At 41.8% G+C, this 22,114-nt stretch overlaps 1 protein-coding gene across 1 annotated transcript in view; it reads left to right on the top strand.

Moving 5' to 3' along the window:
- Positions 1–22,114, top strand: part of LOC122553394 (latent-transforming growth factor beta-binding protein 2-like) — a 366,328-nt gene that overhangs the window by 73,168 nt on the left and 271,046 nt on the right. The window lies entirely within an intron of this gene.

Raw genomic sequence — 22,114 nt, 5'->3', positions numbered from 1 at the left:
GGGTCTGGGTGGGTTACTCTTCGGAGGGTCAGGGTAGACTGGTTGGGCCGAAGGACCTGTTTCCACACTGTAGGGAATCTAATCTAATCCTCAGATGCTGCCTTATCATTGGGTAAGAATTTATAACGGAAAACTGCCACAGAAGAGCAGTCAAATGGGATATGAATAGACAACTTCCAGCACCGCACTCTTGACTCTGATCTGCAGTCCTTACTTTCTCCTTGAGAGTACCGAGTAGGACTCCAGATCACTGCTTGCTCCTTCAGAGCTCCATCTTTCACACCTGGTACCAAGGCCTCAGGGCACAGCCCAGGGCAGCAACCGCCCGCATCCGCAACTATAGAAGTTGGTATCCAATAGTGCCAGCGTGTCAATGACAATATACCTCCAATACACTTATAGTATGCCACGGTGCTATCAGAGTGCACTTTGGGGTGTGTCAATAATTCTTATTGGAAGGCTGTGTGCACTTGGACAGACACCCATTTTGCCAATTGGTCCATGCTGCATCCAGGGTTGCTTGCTTATTCTCATAGTGGCTCACTCATTCAGTACTGACCTGGATGTTCAGTTTCCCTGCTTTGCCTTGCCTTCTCAACTGGAGTTAACAGGTGCACGATATCTTAATTTGCCTTTTAGAATTATTCGAATAGAAGCATGGATTTTTACAATGTAACAGGAGGCTATTCGATCCATCATGTCTGTACCAGCTCCCAAAAGAGCTACCCAACTAGTCCCATTCTCCCGTCTCCATCTCCATAGACCTCTAACTTCATCACTATCAAATATATACCCAGATTTCTTATGCATGTTCCTGTGGCATCCACCTCCACCACCCTCCCAGACAGCATATTCCAAATCCTAACAACTCTCAGTCAAGTCATAGGGTAATAGAGATATCCAGCACGGAAACGGGCCCTTCAGCCCAACTCATCCACGCTGACTAGATATCCTATATAAATCTAGTTCCATTTGCCAGCATTTGGCCCATATCCCTCTAAATCCTTCCTATTCATATACCCATCCAGATGCTTTTTAAAAGTTGTAATTGTACCAGCCTCCACCACTTCCTCAGGCAACTCATTCCATCGCTGTACCACCCTCTGTGTGAAAAAGCTGTCCCTTAGGTCCCTTTTACATCTTTCCCCTCTCACCTTAAACATATGGCTTCTAGTTTTGGACTCCCACACCCTGGGAAAAGAGCTTGTCTACTTCCCCAACCATGCCCCTCATGATTATATAAATGAGCATTAGGTCACCCCTCAGCCTCTGATGCTCCAGGGAAAATAGCCGCAGTCCATTCAGCCTCTCCCTATATCTCAAACCCTCTAACTCTGGCAACATTTTTTGCAATTTTTTTCTGAACACTTTCAAGTTTCACACCATCTTTCCTGTAGCAGGGAGACCAGGATTGTATGCAATATTCCAATAGTGGCCTAACCAATGTCCTGTACAGCTGCAACATGACCTCCTAACCCCTATACTCAATGCAATGACCAATAAAGGCAAGCATACCAAACAAAGTTTTTCTTCCTCTCACTCCTAGCTCTCTTGCTGACAATCTTGAAATTGTGACCACTAGTTACTGTGATTATGCTGCCCCTTTCACAAGGTTGTTTTCTCCTTGTTTTGTTTCAAGAGGGTTCGCAAAGGCCGAAGTGCCAATATGTCTGGAAATGACTACTTCAACAATCGCAGGGGAGTAGCCAGCTCTGTCAATTCAGGATTTTTTCTAGTTTTTTTTTAAGCAGGCAGTCAGAAACTGCTCGTCACGGGGAAGCAGCTACAGTGAAAACAAGGTCCCACAGTTCATCAGATGTTTGAACCATTGTGTTTAAATAAATTCTGTTTTACTTAAAGCTGAGTGGTTTGACCAGCTGCTTCACACCTGGAATATCCGCTCCACATCTACCTTTAAAATAAGAAAAAGTTAGGGTCTAGGCTACCTTCTTAAAATGTTTTGTGGAGGTCTGACCTGGTCCATAACATTAATAACATATGAATTAATATCTACAGAATATCTTCCTGTCTCCTGTCAAAATTGTTCATAATTTTGAACACCTCAATAAGGTTACTTCTTCACCTTCTCTGCTCCAAGGAGAATTAGCCCAATTTCTCTATTTTTTTTTCCTTTGTATTTAAAATCCCTCATTCCTGCTATCATTCTAGTAAACCCCCCTTTGTGATCTCTCCAGGGTTTTAACTTCCTACCTTAAATAAGGTTCAGAAATTGACAAGCTGAAAGAAGACACTGGGTAGTGCTTGAATGGAAATGTTCATCCTGGAGTTCAGTTATTTGTGCTGTACCTCAAGGATCTGTTTTGGGGCCACTGCTGTTTGTCATTTTTATAAATGACCTGGATGAGGGTGTAGAAGGATGGGTTAGTAAATTTACAGATGACACTAAGGTCAGTGGAGTTGTGGATAGTGTCAAAGCTGTTGCAGGTTACAGAGGGACATAGATAAACTGCAGAGCTGGGCTGAGAGGTAGCAAATGGAGTTTGATGTGGAAAAGTGTGTGGTGATTCACTTTGGAAGAAGTAACAGGAATAAAGAGTACTGGGCTAATGGTAAGATTCTTAGTAGTGTCGATGGGCAAAGAGATCTGTGTCCTTGTGCATAGATCCCTGAAAGTTGCCACCCAGGTTGATAGGGTTGTTAAGAAGGCATACAATGTGGTGGCTTTTACTGGTAGAGGGATTGAGTTTTGGAGCCAGGAGGTCATGCTTGAGCTATACTAAAACTCTGGTTAGGCTGCATCTGGAGTATTGCGTACAGTTCTGGTCACCGCATATTAGGAAGGATGTGGAAGCTTTGAAAAGGGGTCAGGATGTTACCTGGTAAGGAGGGAAGGACTTATGAGGAAAGCCTGAGGAATGTGAGGCTGTTTTCATTAGAAAGTAGAATGTTTTGAAGTGACTTAATAGATATAAACCTGGTATTGATATATAAGTAGATATATATTGACTAATATAAGATAATCAGAGGGTTAGATAGGGTGGATAGTGAGAGCCTTTTTCCTCGGATGGTGATGGTTAGCACAAAGAGACATAGCTTTAAATTGAGGGGTGATAGATATAGGACAGATATCTGAGGTAGTTTCTTTATTCAGAGAGTAACAGGGGTGTGGAATACCCAGCCTGCAACAATAGTAGACTCGCCAACTCTAAGCGCATTTAAATGGTCATTGGATAAACATATGGACAAGAATGGAATAGTATAGTTTAGGTGGGCTTCAGATTTGTTCCACAGGTTGATGCAACTTCAAAGGCTGGAGGACCTGTACTGCATTGTAATATTCTATGTCTTAAGATGCCAGAACTGAACACAATAGTCCAACTGTGGTCTGCCCAATGATTTGTACAGGTGTATCATCACTTCCTTACTTTTATACTCTATCTCTCTACTTATAAACTCAAGGATCCAAAAAGCTGCCTTAACATTTGTTTCAACTAGCCGCCTTCTGCGAATTCTGCACATGAACCCCGAGGTCCCTCCGCTTCAGTACTTCCTTCAAAATTGTAGGGGGTTTTAGCATCAAACAAAATACCTGCAGTCTTGCCACGGCCGGAGGCAGTAATCTCTCAAGGGAGTGGACATGTTATAGTATAACACCATGCTGTGGCAATCTCACAACAGCACGTTGTGGCAAACACATGGCCTGTGGTTCAAGTTAATGGCTACGTCCAAAAGGCTAAGAGGAGTGGTCCTCAGTCGAGTTAAGGAAAACACTCTTTGGTCAAGAAGTTGTAAAATACAAAGTGAAAGGCTGCCTCTGATATCAGTCCACAGATGTGGGTGCGGGTCTTCATGGCAGTCAGGGTCAGGATCAGCTCCTTGTAGAGGGTGAGAGGCCGAAACCTGGGCACCCATCCACTCGCTGAGGCTCTTCCTGTACTATTGCACTCTGTTTTCTCCTGGAATATAAGAGAGATTGAGTGATATCAAAGTAAGAGGCACAGCTGTTAGTGCTGGGCCAGGTAGGGGAAAGAAGGTGAGATGTCCTGAGTGAGTGAGTGGACAGCGTAGAGAGAATGCAAGGATGGGGTTGTGCAGAATTATGTGGATACGACATACCGAGGGAGATGTCATATGCAATAGTGAGAGTGGTAGAGCCTGAAACTTGGTGGGAGATGGATGAAATGGCAGAGAAATGATAGTGGCAATTTCACTGGCAAAGCAACCAAGGTCGTTGATCCTTATGTTTCACTGCTGGGTGTTCTTTCAGCCAGCCAGTTGAGATTGCCCTGACCCAGGCTGGCACATTCTAGTATTGAAGCTTCCTCTGGTCATCCTGAGGAAGAGGAAATCCCTCCTATGTACCAACCCATGCAACAAGACTTCCAGGTTCTGTCCGCAAAGCAAGTTGCCAGTTTATCCCTATCTGTCATGCCCAGGTTAAATGTCACGAATCGTGCAGGACAGTTCTGGGTTGACAACATTGACCAGGTTCATACCAGGTTTTTAAGGTGATAACAGTGCCAGGGATCCTGGGGTGACCCAGCTAGAGTTAGAACATCTGGCTACAGCAAGTGGTTTAGTTGGTGTGAGAGGCATTTTCAGGGTGTGGTATCTATTTAACAAGGTAAATTTAGGATAACAGTGTAACTCTCTGGATCTCATGGAAAAAGAAATCCCTCCATGAAACTTGACAAAATTTGTACTTTCCCAAAATATGGCACGATTCATCCCATTGACAAAGGCTTTTCTGAATTGCATGTGGAAACTTTGCACTAATCCATGAGGTGATGTCTATGTTTTGGTGTTACTTCACATAAAAGTAGGAACTTTATTATTTCCCCTTTCAATTTGTTTCTCCTGGATAATGGATAATGGATAACAGGGTTACAGAGAAAAGGCAGGAAAGTGGATGTGGGGAATGTTGGATCAGCTGTAAGCATGTCTAATAATGGGACAGGTTCAAGGTGACAAATAGTCTGACTCTGTTCCTATTTCATTTGGAGGTCAGGCTCTCAGGGTCACACAATCTAATTTAAACAAACTTACTAGGGGTCATGGTATAATGACTGCGACCCTACCTCTGAAACTAGAGACCTAGGTTCAAGTCCTAGCTGCTCCAGAGATGTAGAATAGCATCTCCGAACAGATTGGTATAGAAATTATGTAAACAAAATTATTGTATGATGTTATATGACAGTTGCAGATGGTTTAATTTATTGGCGCAGTTGAGTACCAAGGGGCATTTTTTATGCATTTTGTTTTTCAGAAATGTTGTTTTTCACAACTTGCAGCTGGTTTTGCAAGTTATTTAGAGATTGTCCAATATAATGTCATGTAATAATTAACTTTGTCAGTCTTCATTCCTTATTAGCCCAGCAGTTGAATATATAAATGCAGTTGCACCAAAGATGTTCCTGTGAGTTGAACTTCTTCAAAGATAGACTCTATAGAATTAAGGGCAAGTCTTCCCCCTCTATTGTGGTCATGGGAACAATGGCAGCTAATTAATGGCTGATGAATTAATTGGGTGAGATTCCAAATATCAGATTCTTGCTGTCACAAAAGAACAGTCCAAAATTTAATTCTTAGAGGGTGAGATCACCATTTCAACATCATATACAGGTAGCCTATTAACAAGCATAAGCATCTCATTAATTACACAATTAACATTCTCTTCTGTAATAACTTCTATACAATCAAGAAACTTGATGCTTGAAAAATTTGAGACCAAAAACTGAATGGGTACCTGTTGAGTTGGCTCTTCAGCACTGAGTTCTGCACCAGTCATCTTCCCTTACGTGCAAGTGGAAGTGTGAGGTGATGCATTTTGGGAGAATGAACAAATTAATGAAATACACGTTAAATGTTAAAACCTTGGAAGTACAGAGGGACCTTGGTGTGCATTTCCATAGATCCTTGAAGACAGTAAGTCAAGTTGATAAAGTAGTTAAGAAGATATGGAAACATAGAAGTAAGGAGCAGGAGGAGGCCATTCGACCCTTTGAGCCTGCTCCACCATTCATCATCATCATGGCTGATCATCCAACTGAATAGCCTAATCTTTGATCCCACTTGCACTAAGTGCTATATCTAGCCGTCTCTTGAATAAATTCAATGTTTTGGCATCAACTACTTTCTGTGGAATGAATTCCACAGGCTCACCACTGTCTGGGTGAAGAAATATTTCCTCATCTCCATCCTAAATGGTCCACCCCAAATCTTCAGACTGTGGCGCCTGGTTCTGGATACACCCTCCATTGGGAGCATCTTCTCTGCATCTACCTGTCTAGTTCTGTTAGAATGTTAAAAGTCTCTGCGATCTCCCCTCATTTGTCTGAACTCCAGTGAAAACAATCCTAACTCAGTCAATCTCCTCTCGTATGTCAGTCCCGCCATCCCTGGAAACAGCATGGTAAGTGGCTCAATTAGTTGAGGCATTGTATACAAGAGCAAGAAGGTTATGATGGAGCTGTAGAAATCACTAGTAAGGTCATAGCTGGAGAACTGCTTCCAGTTCTCGATCCATACTAATGGAAAGATATGATTTACAGTAGAATCATAGAATCCCTACAGTTTAGAAGCAGAACACTTGGCCCATCAAGTTCACACTGACCCTGGGAAGAGCATCCAACCCAGCCCTCCAACCTTATCCCAGTAACGCTGCACCTCCCCATGACCAGTCTCCCCAACCTGCACACTCCAGGATACTATGGACAATGTCAGCATGGCTAACCAACCCAAAATGAAGTGCCCAGAGGAAACCCACACAGACATGTGGAGAATGGGCAAATTCCACAAAGACAGTTTGCCTGAGGGTGGCTTCAAACCCACATCTCTGGCACTGTGAGGTAGCAGTGCTAACCACTATGCTGCCCCAAATAGAAAGTGCAGAGGAAATTCACCAGGATGTAGCGTGCACTGAAACGATTCAGCTCTACAGAGAGACTGGGATTGTTTTTTTCAAGCAGAGAAGGCAAGGAAGGATCTGATTGAGGGGTACAGTGTTCTGGGGCCACAGACAAGGTAGATAAGCAGGAACTTTTTCCCTTCGTAGATGGGTCAACAACCATGGGACCAGTTTTAAGGTAAGGAGCAGGCGGTTTATAGAGGATGTGAGATTTTTTTTCACCCGGAGAGTTGTGACTATCTGGAACTCCCTATCTAAAAGGATGTTCGAGGTGGAAACCCTCAAGACTCATGAACTTTTTTGATGAATCCTTAAATCTCCATAGCATACAAGGCTACAAGCCAAGTGCTGGAAATGGGATTAGATTGCCTGGATGTTTATTGACCGTGCCAGCACGATGAGGTGAAATTTATGTATAATGTTGTACAACTGTTGCTGATGGTTTATTTATTGGCACAGTTGAGTTTCAAGGGGCTGTTTTATACATGTTGTTTTTCAAAAATGTTATGTTTTTGACAGCTTGCACCTGTGTTTGCTACTTATGTAAAGATTATTCAATGCAATGTCACAAAGATAAGTATGAATGTGAGAGGTCATTAGCTCAACATTTTCGATAAATCTGTGGTTCTTTTTAAAACATTTAAGCAAATTCCTTAGATTTTGTGTTCATTTGAAGAGCCAAATTTCAAGCATTTATGGAGGGGAAGGAATAATTAACATCAATTCACTGTTCCGTGTTGTAAGAGCCTTAATGATTCTCAGTCCAAGGATAGGAACTGTACCAATACTCCACAGTAGACCAAAGCACAGTTCTTAGGTATTTTCTAATCAAGCTGTTCAGAGGTGAGGTTTGGCATGGCCTGCTTTCTATTTATGTGTTTAGGTTTCCTTGGGTTTGTGATGTCATTTCCTGTGGTGACGAAGCTGCATTAGAACATTATTGCCACCACACACTGCAGCACAGAGGAACTAAGTAGAGCAGAGGAAAATCACCGATACAGTGTATTAAATGAATACAGTCCACCAATTTGTCAACAATAAACCCCAACAAGCAGACAAACACGTCCAGAAATCCTAGCCACTCTCCCCTACATCTCAGAAATGACTGCCGGACTACTTAGACCTCTTGGTATCATGGTAGCCCACAAACCCACCAACACATTAAAACAACAGCTAATGAACTTGAAAGGCCCTATACAGACGACAAGCAAAACTAATGTCCTTCACAAAGTACCTTGTAAGAACTGTAACAAACACTACATTGGACAAACAGGCAGAAAACTAGCCACCAGGATACAAGAACATTAACTAACCACAAAAAAAATGACCCTTTCTCACTAATATCCTTACATACAGATGATGAAGGACACTACTTTGGGACAACACATCCATCCTAGGACAAGTCAAACAGAGACACACACGAGAATCCCTAGAAACATGGTTTACCAACCTGACCTCTATCAACAAACACATTGACCTGGATCCCATTTACCACCCCCTGAGAAAAAGAACAGGAAGTAATGTCACCACAGGAAATAACATCACCAACCCAAGGAAACCTAAACACAAAAATAGAAAACGGGCCATGCCACAAGTGCTTCATCTCGAGTCTCCCTGATGATGTTACCTAGTAGTGATGAAATGTCTGAAAACTAACCTTCCAGCTCAGCGAGCAAACCTACACCCAGTTCTTTGTATTTGTAAAAGACAAAAAAACAGCAGATGCTGGAATCCAAGGTAGACAAGCAGGAGGTTCGAAGAACACAGCAAGCCAGGCAGCATCAGGAGGTGGAGAAGTCAATGTTTTGGGTGTAACCCTTCTTCAGGAGAAACGTTGACTTCTCCACCTCCTGATGCTGCCTGGCTTGCTGTGTTCTTCCAGCCTCCTGCTTGTCTATCATTGTAGTTGTAACACTGTTATAGAGGATGCTTGGACTTAGCAAGGGTCTAGTGAAGGCTTAGAGCACCAGAGTTTTGAAGGCATAATGTTGAAGGAATGCTCTGAAGAAGCAAACTCTGAATGAGTGACACCTTGGCAATCCTCATGAAGAAATGCATTCCGAGATGGGATCCATATGTCTTTGGCACGAGGGTAATTTTAGGAAAAACACCTTGGAGCACAGTGTAATGGAAGTCCCTTTGTATTGCTAATTCTAGACTCAAGCAAGGCACCTTAGCTTTCATACAAGTGAGTATGTGACATGCACATTGAAATGAAGAACTGAACATTTTACTAACTAGTATAATGAACAGCAACAGCAAGATAACTCCTTCGAAATTTGTGCTCCACCAAGCAGAGGACGGTCTGCAATTGCTCAAATGACAAAATTATAAATAAAAGGTCTTCATTTAGCACAGATGTCCTAGTGGCACAGAGCTATAAAGCTCAATCTGCCGTTATAGATTTCTAAACCACTTGGTGTGTTGTCTTCTCTTCCATGTTGGTCTTGGTGTATCTCAAGGTTCTCACTGTCCACCCCAGATGCATTTGTGGGTTGAGGGATGTGAAATACCACAAGGATATCCAATTGTTTTCTGAAATGGCCAACTTAAAAAAAAGCTGAAAAATGTGTTGCTGGAAAAGCGCAGCAGGTCAGGCAGCATCCAAGGAGCAGGAGAATCGCCGTTTTGGGCATAAGCCCTTCTTCAGGAATGAGGAAGGTCATTCCTGAAGAAGGGCTTATGCCCGAAACATCAATTCTCTTGCTCCTTGGATGCTGCCTGACCTGCTGTGCTTTTCCAGCAACACATTTTTCAGCTCTGATCTCCAGCATCTGCAGTCCTCACTTTCTCCTATTTAAAAAAAAAACACAAAACCGCATTAATGGTGAGAGTTACCAGGATGTGATTGCCACCAGGTCCATATCAGGTCAGTATCTGGCATCCACATGACCTGATGGTTGGGAACATCTCTTTCCTTCTGCACTGGGTGACAGTCATTTCCAGAGTCGAAGAGTGTGGTGCTAGAAAAGCACAGCTGATCAGGCAGCATCTGAAGAGCAGGAGAGTTGATGTTTCGGACAGAAGCCCTTCATCAGGACTTTACCAGCACCATTCTCTTTGATTCTGATCTGCAGCCCTCACTTTCTCCTCGACAAGTCATTTTCAGAAAGCTGCACCAAAGTCTGTAGATGCGATTGCCTGTTGGAGCTTTTGATTTCCTCAGTAGAACTTGTCCTGCCACTTTTCCCTCTGGCTGCAGCACAGTACCCAGTCGTGGCTTCTGTTCACGTGCGACCCGCAGAACATGTTCACTCTCCCGTATTCTGCATCAGTTTCATTGGATTAGTAGCACCTTTGGAAGCACAGCCAGATACTCTGGCCATTCATTCCTAAGTTGAAATGCCCAATGAGAAAAGGTAAGAGAGATTAAACAAATGCCGTTGAAGGTATGTCGGAGCCCTGAAACCCCTCTGTTTGCTTTGTAATGAAGCTGAATGTTACAGATTCAGTGTGTTGCCAAAACAAGGAATTAAACCTATTGTGCTCCCAGAGATTCGAATGATATATCCTAACCTCATGTAAAGTGACTCAACAAAGCTACCATGCAGTCAAATTCCAATAGTCCTCTCCATTCTGTTTGGTAGTAATGTCTTAGAGTCAAAGAGTCATACAGCGCAGAAACGGACCCTTCGGTCCAACCAGTCCATGCCGAACATAATCCCAAACTAAACTAGTCCCACCAGCCTGCTCCTGGCCCATATCCCTCCAAACCTTTCCTGTACACAAACTTATTCCAATGTCCTTTAAATGTTGTAATTGTACCCACACCCACCACTTCCTCAGGAAGTTCATTTCACATGTGAACTACCCTCTGTGTAAAAATTTGCCCCTCGTGTCTCTTTTAAATCTCTCTCCTCTCACCTTAAAAATATGACTTCTCATCTTGAAATCCCCCCATCCTAGGGAAACGACAATTACCATTAAGTATATCTATACCTCATTATCTTATAAACTTCTATCAGGTTACCCCTCAACCTTCTACGCTCCAGTGCAAAAAACGTCTCCACCTAGCCACTCTTTCTTTATAACTCAAACCTTCTATACCTGGCAACTTCCTGGTAAAGCTCTTGTGAATCCTCTCCAGATTAATGATATACTTCCTATAATTGGGCGACCAGAACTGGACACAGTATTGCAGAAGGGGCCTCACTATGTCCTGTACAACGTGACTTCCCAACTCCTATACTCAAACAATTGAACAATGAATGTAAGTGCACCTTTTTAACCACCCTGTCTCCATATGACGCAAACTTCAAAGAATTACGCACCTGAACTCCTGAGTCCCTCTGTTCTACAACATTACCCATGGCCCTACCATTAATTGTATAAGCCCCACCCTTGTTTGTTGTACCAAACTGCAATACCTCATATTTATCCAGATTGAACTTCATCTGCCATTTTTCAGCCCATTGACCTATTGTATTTAAAAATGAGAAATGCTTAAAAAGAAAACAGACAGTACTACTTAGATATGAATGTATTGGTCATCCTGATCCTCTATTTTCAATTGCATAAGACAAGGTAGTTCAGGATGTATCGCTTGCCATTTTTGTTGGTTTTTCCTTGTGGGATATGCGGATATAGCAGTTTTCATCCATTGGCTTGCAGTCCTTGGGATTTTGTCCCTTGGCCATTTTGGGAAGACAAGGTTGTTGTTGAGAGTACCTTGCTCCATTGAGTCTGGCAATCAATGCACTGCAAATGATTAGTTCATGATTACATTTTGGAATCAGATGTTCAGATGAATGATGACTTCCAGATTAGCTGCGAATTGAATGCAGATGAATAGCATTGCTCAATCACTGCAGGCTTGGTGATTGCTGTCAGTTACCCCGTGGCGATGGCCTCACACTCTAGTGCTGCACTCGCCCTCCCCCACCTCCAAACCCCATCCCTACCATCCCAAACCAAAATCAGTTACTTACCCCTCCCACTCCAGAGGCTCTTTACTCCACATTGAAATGTTATTTCCATGCAGTTGATTTTGGACCAATATGGTAAGGTTCTATTTGCATTCATAACCCTAGATTATCCCTCTGTTTGACATGTCTCCTCATGCCTTTTGATTCGTATGACACTACTGACCTTTCACCATCCCCCCCCCCCCCCCCCGCTCTGAATAATTGCAGCCCATTCCCCAAACTGAGTTCACAATAGTATCCTGGTGGCTGACTTGTAAGAAGGCCTTGGCTGCTTCCATTTAAATTCTGGATCTGACTGTGCCCCGACCTCATAGACTGTAATGATGTGGATTCCCGGTTTGGCACCTGACTGACCATAGCCAAGCCCTGAGACTAGAAATAACCCAAACACTGGACTAACTGTGGAAGTACCACAACTGATTGGAGCCCAACCTAACTCCAATAAGTCCACTTTGACTTTCACACATTATCACAGTTTTTAAGCATGTGATTTGTTTGCCATGTTCCATCTGACATTGAGGCAGCACATGGCCAGACAGCAACATGTAAGCCATCCTCCTTGGCCAGAGGATGCTGGCTTTCCTTCTGCACTGAAACACTATCTCTGAGCTGGAGCTTGCCCCACACAAACCTAGTTGTGAGAGAACCAGTCTGACAAAGTTACACATAGCCTGATGCATTGACGTTGCTCAGTGTGGATAGGGAGTTCAGAATGTCACTGTGTCTATTGTTAAAAATCACATAACACCAGGTTATAGTCCAACAGGTTTAATTGGAAGCACACTAGCTTTCGGAGCTCCGCTTCTCACACCCCAGTCCAACACCGGCATCTCCAAATCATGACTACTGTGCCCATTGACATTGTAGAGGCACCTGATGCAGTTGCAGTGGTTCCATTTCAAGTAGAGAGAAGGAAAATGATTAGCACAGCCATAAGCTCACTCCGATACAAGACAGAATACGCAACGTGACACATATCCGCTCAGTTTATATTGTTGATTTTTGGAAACAGTTTTTTGTTTGAGGGGAAAATTAATTAATACGGTGAGATATTATCAGTGTCCTGGGGGTTATCATTGACCAGGAATTCAACTGGACCCACCACATAAATATATTGGCTACAAGAGGAGGTCAGAGGCTAGGAATACTGCGGCAACTAACTGACCTCCTGAATCCTCAAAGCCTGTCCTCCACCTACAAGGCACAAGTCAGGTGTGTGATGGAATATTCCCCATTTGCATGGATGACTACAGTTCCAACAATACTCAAGAAGCTTGATACCATCCAGGACAAAGCAACCCACATGATTGGCACTATACCCACAAACATCCACTACCTCCACCACTGGCGCTCAGTACCCGCAGTGTGTTTTATCTCCAAGATGCACTGCAGAAATTCACCAGAAATTCTCAGACAGCACCTTCCAAACCCACAATCACTTCCATCTAGAAGGACAAGGGCAGCAGATACATGGGAACACCACCACCTTCAAGCTCCCCTCAAAGTCATTCACCATCCTGAGTTGGAAACATATCCGAGTTCCTTCACTGTCGCTGGGCCAAAATCCTGGAATTCCCTCCCTAATGGCATTGTGGACCCAGGTCAGGTGGATTGCAGGGGTTCAAGAAGGCAGCTCACCCCCACCTTCTCAAGGGCAACTAGGGATGGGAAATAAATGCTGGCCACGTCAGCAACACCCACATCCCAGAAATGAATTTTCAAAAATATAATCAATGAAATGTAAATACATAGAAAAGTAAACTACTTGCCATGATGGTGAAAATTTGTGTCGCTATTTTGGGAGGGACAACATAATTGTGCTGTTTAACTTGATGGTGAATTTCTGATCAGTGAACTCTCACTCATTTAAATCATCACATTCATCGTTATTCTCATTACCTCAGAAGGGAAAGTCCTTTGTAATATCCCATGACTGGTGATTTCTCACAAATAATCCCTTCACTGAGATTTTTAATGCAAGGTAAGCATCCACTGATCTGCTTCAAATCGTTTTGGGATTTAAATGCTAATCAGCAACAAGTGGAGAAAAGGTACAGTCCCATTTTTCACTTTTCTTTCCCCATTTAGGCGTGCTTACTGTTTAATCCAAATGCACAAGTAAAAACAAGTCACTTATATAGTAATCCAGTGTTAAATTTTAGTGAGATGTATTCATCTTGTAGATGCTAGTGTTTATAACATACATTCATGAGATGTTAACAAATAGTAGTTGTCAGGATATAAGAATATGTTTATGTGTGTTTAGATAGCAACAGCATCCCTTGTGGATGATCATGACATGTTACAAGCATCTATTCTGTTCTGTTGTGCATCATTCAAGAAACATTTGTTGAGTTTTGAGCCTTGAGGACTGCAGAAACATTTTTGCAACTTGTCCAAAACTGAATTTAAGTTGACAAATTCTCATTGTTTTCATTGAAATAAAGAACAATTAAATGCACAGTGTCGGATTCTGCAGTGCTTAACAATACTGTCCACAGTAATCAGAAAACGCTGGAAGGCAGAAGTGTAGCAACTCACAACATATTTAAACATTTTGGATTTTTGGTTTTTGGAACGAAACACAAGCTTTTTGGTATTTGTATAGCATCTTTCAGGATCTCAAAATGTCTCAAAGCAATTTGCAGGCAGTGAATACTCTTGAAGTATAGATATTAATGTGGGAAGTGAAACAGCCAATTTGTGCTCATTAAGTTCCCATCATTAACAATGTTGTAATTATCAGATAATCTGCATTCAATAAAAACACTAAAGGCTGGAAGCATTTTGCAGCAAATGCTAAAGTCAGGCAGCATCAGTAAGGAGAAAGTTAATGATGATCGTTTATCAAATAAGTTTTTTTGAGTCATGGATTGAAGAATAAATATTGACCAGAAAGTAGACAAAATTCCATTGTTTTTATAATACGATGGCACCTCTCACATCCATCTAAGAAACAAGGTGAGACCACAGTTTAATACCTGATTAAAAGATGGATGGCTGGATTCAAACCAAATCTTGAGCAAAGGTTTAATTTTTAACCATTTGAAAGAGATACAGTCATGGGACTCCTAACTAGGTTCATCTGCAATCAGAACATCAAAATTTCTTTTCCATCATCTGTTGGAGAGTATGGAAAGAAAATCTCACAATATTTATCTATTATAGCATCCACACTTTCTTGAAGTGTTAAAATTGGAATTCATTTTAGGATTCTGGGTGTGGAATCTTGATGCCATAGACTCTGAAGCAATAGTTGGAAGGTATTTGGCTCATGAACCGGAATTCCCATTTTGGAGGTCTTTAAATTAGCTCTTTACCATGGGTTAAGCAAAAGGAGTAGGAGGCTGCCTCCAGTTTCCCTGACCAACTGGTTACAGAGAGTCAGGTGATATGGTGATTTTTCAGGGAAAAGGTATCTTTTTAAAAGTATGGCTTGCTTCAGTTGCACTTGGATCTTTCAGACACAGTGATGAAGAGTAGTCTTAGGAATGGTTTCCATCTTAAACAGGTTCAGTAAAGTCACCGGGCAGCAGCACCAATTAATTTAATAGGATTGCCTTCAGCATCTCAAAGGCTGTTGTCTATAAAAACCGTTACCTGTTTTTGTTACAAATCCATTAAAGGCACAGCTATTCTGCTAAAATTAGGCACAAATATTTGATAAAACCCACACATTCTCAGAAATATCATAATTTTCTGTTTCGTTTCAGGAAAGGGAATTCTATCAGAGTTTTGATTTTTGTTCTTGGAAAATACTGCCCTTGCAATACAATACATGCTTGGGAAATAACCTTGCTTTTGCAAATTCACTTTTGAGAATTATTATTAAGCCAACTAGCTGTAGTTATCGAAACAATCCATCCAATTACTTTGCATTGTATTCCAATGTGTTATCACATATTATGACATCTCCTAAATAAATTACACAGTTAGGCAGTACTGCTATGACTTGATTCATTAGTCTTTGGAATGTTGCTGGTGCATTTTTAAACCCAAATGCAATAGCTTGACATTGCCCATAGGTGTAACAAAAACTGTTTACTTGTATGCTTTGGTGGTAATGCTACCTGCTGGAACCCCTTCAGTAGATAAATCCTACAATGTAATGAAGAACATAGGTTAAGAGAGTCGGCCAAAATGTGACACGTAGCGTTTAACGTGGATAAGTGTGAGGTCATGCATTTGGGTCAATAAAATGGGAAGGCGACCTATTATCTTAAGAGGGAGAAACTTCGGGGTGCTCCGGTGCAGAGGGATCTAAGTATACTCATTCAAGAGTCGCAGAAAACTAGCATGCAGGCAAATAATACAGAGAGTGAGAGGAATGTTGGCTTTTTAAAGCTAAATGAATGGAATGTATAGATAAGGAAGTATTGTTGCAGTTATACAATGTATTGGTGAGACTGCATCTGGAGTATTGTGCACATATTTGGTCCCCTTATTTGAGAGATGATGTAGTGGCACTGTAGGCAGTTCAGAGAAGGTTCACTAGATTGATCCCAGAGATGAGGGGTTTGTCGTATGAAGAGAGATTGAACAGTTTAGGCCTATCCTCTCTGGAATCTAGAAGAATGAGGGGAGATCAAACTGAGGTATTCAAGATGATAACAGGTGTGGATAAAATAGACATGGAGCGGATGCTTCCTCCTGTGGGGCATTCTCGGACGAGAGGTTAGTCTTAGGGGAAAGGGGCAGCAAATTTAAAACAGAGTTGAGGAAAAACTACTTCTCCCAAAGGGTTGTTAATCTGTGAAATTTGCTATCCCAAACTGCGGTGGATGCTGGGAAAATAAGTAAATTTAAGGAGGAGTTAGATAGATTTTTTAATTGGTAACGGGTTGGAGGGATATGGAGGGAAAGCAGGAAAATGGGGGTGAGGAGTAGATCAGCCATGATCGAATGGCAGAGCAGACCCGATGGGCCGAATGGCGAATTCTGCTTCTAAATCTTATGAACTTATGAGCTGCCAACTGTTTTAATACAATCTTCTAATTGAGGTATTGGGCATAAGTCTGTTTTCATTACTGTATCCATAGCCTATGCAGAATCCATTTGACCCATTTAGTTTAAGAGCTAATATAACCAGTAAACTCCAACTGCTTTGGCTCGATTCAATCCAGTGTTTTTATTTTTTGAAGATCTCAAGTCTCTATTTCCACCCGAGCTTGTTCTTCTGAGCTTAACTGATGAGAACGTTGCTGTATCAGTACTGATTCCTATATACGTCTACATCATATCTGGCTAAAATGTTGCACCTTGGTTCATTGCTTTGTCTATGGTGGCATGAAGGCCCAGTGGTTAGCACTGCTGCTTCTCAGTGTTGGGGACATGGGGTTTGATTCCAGCCTCAGGTAACTCTGTGTACATTCTCCCTGTGTCTGCATGGGTTTCCTTCGGGTGCTCTGGTTTCCTCCCACACTCCAAAGATGTGCAGGTCAGGTGGATTGGTCATGCTAAATTGCCCATAGTGTCCCCGGGATATGCAGGCTGGGTGGATTAGCCATGGGAAATACAGGGATAGGGTAGCTGGGTGAGATGCTCTTCAGAGGGTCGGTGTGGACTCATTGTGCTGAATGGCCGGCTTTCACACTGTAGAGATTCTACAAAAAATGTTCCTTAAAATAATTTACCGGGTCCTCACATTGAGTTTCCTCCAAATACAAAATATGGCAACTATCTGTCCTAATCTTATGTATTGGTGAATGGAAATGTCGGAGACCACTTTCACAACTATATACCCTCCTTCCAGAACTCTAAGCAACTGACATATTTGCTCTGTCTTATCTTCCTACCTATGTTGATATCACTTTAACATGTTCATACTTCTTCCTGTAATCAGGATTATCTATCAAATAGATAGTCTACTAACATGCCTACTACCTTGTATGGACTATTGAATCTCAATTTCAGATGTTCATCTTGTAAAGGTAGGATCACTAACACTTCATTTTCTTCTCTAAATGTTGCATTTTTGTCACATATTCTTTTATTTTTGGTTCTGAAGTAATTAAGTGCCAGTGAAAGTTTCTTAAAAGAACATGAATTCTTAATGCTGTATTAAAAATCCAACACTTGTCTTGAAAGCTTCTCCTTAGTCAATTTCAATGGGCAAATTTCAATCAATTTTCAATTTTAACTCATGCCCATAGATTAATTCAAATTGACTAAACCCAACAGATTCCTTGGGGGAATCTCAAGTCACAGATGATAAGAATCTAATCCACTGTTTCAATCTTATGTGTATTTGTAATAATAGATTTTAATAATTGTTTTGAGAGTCTATTGGTATCTCTCAAACACCATCTGTTTGCAGATTATATGCACTAGACATCAACTTGTCTAAACTCAAATTGCTTATGTCATGGAAAAGTTTAGATATAAACTTAGAACTTTGATCTGATTATATTTCAATTGGTTGTCCATAATGTGTAAAAATATTGAGATAATTTTTCCATTATATTTATATTTGTCCTCAAAAGAATTGCTTCTGGAAATCAGGTTGTCACTATCATAATGGTGAGGGTACACTGCTATCCAGCTTTTGTTTTCAGTAACGGTCTGACACAATCTACTGACTGACTGAATAATCCGCTTCAAAAAATGGCATGGGTCTTAAAGGTAATGGTTTGATCATGCATTCAGGTTTTCCCAGACCTGACATATATGGCATGGTTTACAAAATCGCACTATGTCCTTGCGAAATCTTGGCACTTGAGTTTTTTTGTATTCTTGCATGTCCTGTCTTAAAAATTCCATGTATTGCTCTCAATATCTGCTTATTTTAATACAGACATACCAGTGTCTGGTGAGCTATTGTCTACTCCTTGTCCACAAGTCTGTGAGGATATCTCCACTCTCTCATCAGAGCTTTGCTCTGAAAACAGTAACACCCTGGAACTCTTTCAGCCTCAGCTTCATTGTAACCTGCTCATATTATCTTTCTTAATTCTGGATCTGTTTTCTGAACTTCAATTAACAAATGCACATTGAACAATTCTTTTGATTCATCCCCATTGGGAAAGAAAATTCTGTCTACACTAACAGCTGTTTGTGGTGTTCCTTGGTGATGGACTTTGCTTAGCCATTGGTCTGATTGTCACACATGATGGAAAAGTAAGTGTTTCATTCAGACTTTCTGTGAAAGTACAACATTTACACCCACTGAATCATTACCCAAAAGTAAGTCAAGTCCTTCCATAATTTGTAACAATTGTAACTTTGTAACAATTCCTACTCCTACTGCTCCCAACAACAAATACAAGGATGTTGCCAGGATTGGAGGATCTGAGCTACAGGGAGACGCTGAACAGGCTGGAGCTGTTTTCCCTGGAGCGTCGGAGGCTGAGGGGTGACCTTATAGAGGTTTATAAAATCATGAGGGGCATGGATAGGATAAATAGACAAGGTCTTTTCCCTGGTGTCTGGGAATCCAGAACTAGAGAGCATAGCTTTAGGATGAGAGGGGAAAGATATAAAAGAGATCTAAGGGGCAACTGTTTCACGCAGAGGGTGGTGTGTGTGTGGAATGAGCTGCCAGAGGAAGTGGTGGAGGCTAATACAATTGCAACATTTAAAAGGCATCTGGATGGGTATATGAAGGGCCTGTTTCCGAAGGGCCTGTTTCCACACTGTAATGTAATGTAATGAATAGGAAGGGTTTGGAGGGATATGGGCAGGGTGCTGGCAGGTGGGACTAGATTAGGTTGGGATATCTGGGCGGCATGGACAAGTTGGAGCGACGGATCTGTTTCCATGCTGTACATCTCTATGACTCTATAAGTCACACTCCTATTGCACTTTATTTAAGAACCTGGATATATGCTGGAGTTATCCCATTTATTGTTTTTCGTTGCACTCACTGGAAGGAAAGTTATGACCTTCTGTATCAAACAACTTTGAGTAGCTTCTGTTTCTTGATAAGGATATTGGTTAGGTTGTATCAAATGAAGAATAAAGGGTTATCTTTCCTTTTGTCAAAAAGTCTTTATAGCTCTTATCTACCTCATACAGCAAAGTTTACCTCTGGTCTCCTGAGGGAGTTAAAGTTACAATATGATCAGTGGTACTTACCTCTTTTCTAATGAATAGACTTCCCTCACAATCACCAACAGTCTGAATGAATAATCCCACTTCATTAGAGTGGAATCACCTCGAGCTTTGATTTTCACCTCCAACCTCAGCAAATTTGTTTCCAGTCTGAGGAGAGTATCGTGGGGATTTCCCCACGAAAGGTTTCCTTTCCTAACACTCACTACCTCCCATCCTTTCAAATCCCTGGGGGCGATGGAAAAAGAGTATAGTTTTGTGATTCAGGTCATAATCATCACCCATTCCTGCTACCTGTCCAGCAACTGGCTTTCAACATGGATTCTTGTTACAACATTGTAGTGAGTCTTTAAATTATTCCAAGAAAGTAATTTTACTGAGAACTTTCCAAAATGTTATTTATTCTTAATTTCCATTTCAAAATTATTTTGCTTTGTTCTTTCAAGTTCGCTCAGGCTATTACCTCCAATTTCACAACCTTTGCTGTATCTTGCAGGAACTAACTTGAACACATGTGTTGCCATGTCTTCACTGTCACTGGGTCAAAGTCAAGGAGCTCCCTCCCTCCCATTATTGTGGGTGTCCCGACAGCACAAGGACTGCCTCACCATTATCTTCTCAAAGGCAACAGGGAATGGACACTAATTCCAGTTAATGACACCTATATTCCTTGATGAAGAAAAAAAATACAGTGTCATAACCCCTAGAATCCTGCTCTGACAGTGTTAGACAAATTTCCTGTCAACTTGATTTGATTAGTCAAGTCCAGTTTTCTTCAGCTATTTCATTTGTTTTGCTATTTTTCTCAGGTGACAAAGTGTCCCTAAACTTAAATTTTGTTAGAGCCTGTGCAAACTTCAGCATTTTCCTGCTGGACTTTAGATTATGACGAGGGTATTCCCCATCCGAGATTTCCACAGTATCTGACATCTCTTTCTTTTTAACTGCATCATTTTAACCAGTGTTCCCTGTCTCTACTACTTCCTGTATTATTATGCCGAGTTTTCTCGTTCCAGCCTCTTAAATGCTCTTTCTTTATCTTTCTTCTTTGGCTGATGCTCTCTTTCTCCCTTCTTTTCAAGCTCAAGTGCTTTAAATTATTTTTCTTTTTCATACACAAATACTTTAATTCCAATTGAATCTGTGCTAACTGAAACGAATGTGCGTCTGACCCGTCACTGATTTTCATCCAATGTTTTGCAAATATTTCAACCACTTCTTTCGTTTTGGTTCTGGCAAATAACTCTAATTTATTTGTCAGTTCCAATTGTCTTTCTATTATTGTGTCCTGTAAATCCATCAGGGATATCTGTTCCAACTGAAGGATGGATTTTCCAATGCCACCTTACCTTGATATGAGAAACCCAGCATCTGTTGTAATTCACTTAATTTCTCTGATCAAAAAAATCCACTTTGTCTTCCATCTGTTCTTCATAGAATCCCTACAGTGAGGAAACAGACCCTCCGGTCCAGCAGGTCCACACCGACCCTCTGAAGACTAACCCACCCAGATCCATTTTCCAACCTATTATCCGATAATTATCTCTGCCTAATGCACCTAGCCTACACATCCCTGAACACTATGGGCAATTTAGCATGGCCAATTCACCTAATCTGCACATTTTTGGATTGTGAGAAGAAACCTGAGCAGCCGAAGGAAACCCACATAGACATTGAGAGAATATGCAAACTCCACACAGACAGTTGCCCGAGACTGGAATGGAATCCAGGACCCAGGCGCTGTAAGGCAGCAGTGTTGACTTGTTTTGTCTCAACTATTTGATCAAACATAGTCTCTCTTAATTGTATTTCAATCTCCTTATCTTTACTTTTTGATTTTTCTTCCACGAGGAGGTTGAACAGTTCATCCACTTTACCAACATCTTCCACCCCGACCACAAATTTACCTGGACCATCTCAGACGCCTCCATCCCCTTCCTAGACCTCTCCATTTCTATCTTGGGCGACCGAATCAACGTGGACATTTACTATAAACCGACCGACTCCCACAGCTACCTAGACTACACCACCTCCCACCCTGCCCCCTGTAAAACCACCATCCCATATTCCCAATTCCTTCATCTCCTCCACATCTGCTCCCAGAAGGACCAGTTCCAATACTGTACAACCTCGATGGCCTCCTTCTTCAAAGACCGCAATTTCCCCCCAGACGTGATCGACGATGCTCTCCACCCCATCTCCTCCACTTCCCGCTCCTCCGCCCTTGAGCCCCACCCCTCCAATCGCCACCAGGACAGAACCCCACTGGTCC

Source organism: Chiloscyllium plagiosum, chromosome 10 (assembly GCF_004010195.1).
Source record: "Chiloscyllium plagiosum isolate BGI_BamShark_2017 chromosome 10, ASM401019v2, whole genome shotgun sequence".
NCBI lineage: Eukaryota > Metazoa > Chordata > Chondrichthyes > Orectolobiformes > Hemiscylliidae > Chiloscyllium > Chiloscyllium plagiosum.
This window is presented reverse-complemented; position numbering and strand designations above follow the sequence as displayed.